Below are 2,413 nucleotides of genomic sequence, written 5' to 3'. Positions count from 1 at the left end.
TTTTTTTTTTGTTCCATGTTTAGCGAGTGTTATTTAGTAAGTTAGTTAAAGTCTGCACTGGAAAACTGACAGCAAGCCTCCAAACCACAAAGAGGGTTTGAAAGCATGTAAGGAGATAAGTTGCCATTTTATGTCCTTGTACTAACACATGTTCCAGTCAGAGGGTGTTAGCTCTTTTCCTTATAGCTCAGTGTGGATCTATGTAGAGTTACAGGGGTATAAACTGTAGTTATCAGCTTCATTTGGGATAATAAATGCTTAGCTTGAATGCTCAGGAAGTCTTTGTAGATATACATATCAGTGAGTGAGTCTATGTGTAGGCAGAGAGGTTCATCCAACCATAATCTCTATGAACAGATATCTGCATATGAATGCATAATCTGTAGGCAAGGGTCAATATTTTGGTATTAGAAGCATTCTGGTTTCCATTTTTGTCCAAGTAGTACTGACTAGTTTCAGCAGGCTTTGGTCGCATGCAGGTAAACAATCCATGTGGAGAGCATTCTTATACAGATATCTGTTCATAGACATTACCATTCTTGGGCAACATGAAAGATGCATTTTGTATGTTGTAGCTGACTGCAAGAGCTAATTTTATGCATTTCTTATACTGTTGGGTGGTTTCTTTTACTCTGTGGCAATGCATTGTATTGTTATGCTCATTATAGGTTTTTACAAAGTAATTACTAACTATACCTAAGACACATAGTTGAGTAAAAATATAACAATATTTCCCTCTGAAATGTAGTGGAGCGACGTATAAATTAACTCATGCTTATGGAGTTGGTTTTTGTGCCCACCTGATCAACGTAAGACCAATATTAACTCTCCTTTTAGCTCTGTTTTCCTCTCCACCAACTCCAAAGGGAAATATCTAGCTATTTAGTTCCTATATGTTCCACTATGTTTACCACTAACTTTGGTAGTAGGTAGTGTACAGTGGACTACAACTTTTAAAGTTGCAAAAGTAAAGTAAAAGTAATAATTGTCTCTGGGTTTGTCACTAGGAGCAACCTTTCACATTACACAGTTATTTAATCCATCGTTAATATACAAATATTTATTATAGCAGCTTTAAAGGACCAGGTTATAGTATTTAGTGATATTTGTATTGTAGTATTTAGTTGCAGCCTCAACCAAGAGTGTAGGAGAAACTTAACGATTCCTATATTCAGGTGATTTACACTAATGAAAACATACTTATGAATGTATATTCCATTTCTGCCAAGATCCTCTGGACCTTTAAATAAAAGGCTTCCTCCCTCCCCTGCAGTTGGATCTTGCCCCGTGATGACCATACAAGTACAATTCCGTCTTACCTTTGACTTTGAGCCCCACCTATCCCTATCTTATCATTGCCTAAGATATAATTAAGATTGACATTTGCCATATTTAAAGTTAACCTAATCGGTTTATAATACCATATAATCCCCACATTTTTATGGATTTTGTGTAAGCAACTTCCTCATATAGATGACTGTGCAGCCTGATTGTACATTATGTATTGTATATGACTTTTTGTTTTGGTATGCCAGACAGAATGAGCCAACGCCATATGAGACCTACCACAGGGAATTCACTGCTCCGACAGACAGGTTTGGGCTGGCTTTGAGGTTGAATTACCTTTAGTACAGTCTGACCCAGTGGAATGTCTCTCATGTGGTTTGTTTGATATTCACTCAGTGTCTGCCAGCGTGCCAAGTGTCATGAAAACTTCTTCACCGGGAACATCACAAACACAACGTGAAGTCAGCAAAGGACAGGGCTTGTGTATGCTATCAACAGAGGGAAATGTACTGCTGTGATCACACAGCACACATAACAAAGACACACACACACACACACACACACACACACACCCACTCACACATACACACCCACACACACACACACACACACACACACAAAGGAGAAGCAGGATAATGGCCTGCATTCTTTATGAGACAAAGGTCTTTTGTCTGCTGGTTTGGAAAATGCCACTCGAAACATCTTTGTACCCCCTCTAGTGGTCATTTTCGGTGTAAAGAGGAAGCAGGTACAGGTCAGTCGTCATTCGGGGTGTCTGTGGGAGGAAATTATGTGTGACTGAGAGAAGTGCAGGTGGAGTGCAGAAAAGAATAGCACTGTACAGATTTTAGATCAGTTATCACAAGAAGAAGAAAAGAGAAGAAAGTCATTGTTGTTGGTCTCGTCTCGTCCCCAGAGACTCTTGTGTTTGAATACGAGGGGAGAGCCCCGCAGACTTCCTGTCAAACTGGGAGAACCCCGCCTCGCCTTCCTCTCTCTCAAATCATATTTAAATTTGCTTCATGACCGTAAAACACAGTATTTCCACAGCAGGTTGAATATAAATATACATAATAATTCAGAATGTAAGAAAATGTCTGGCTTTTGTCTTTTAAGGTGAAGTAGG

The sequence above is a fragment of the Morone saxatilis genome, unplaced genomic scaffold (genome assembly GCF_004916995.1).
Source record: "Morone saxatilis isolate NCDOM2014 unplaced genomic scaffold, NCSU_SB_2.0 Contig24, whole genome shotgun sequence".
In the NCBI taxonomy this organism is placed as follows: Eukaryota; Metazoa; Chordata; class Actinopteri; family Moronidae; genus Morone; species Morone saxatilis.
The sequence above is the reverse complement of the archived record's forward strand: the minus strand, read 5'-3'. Positions refer to the sequence as shown.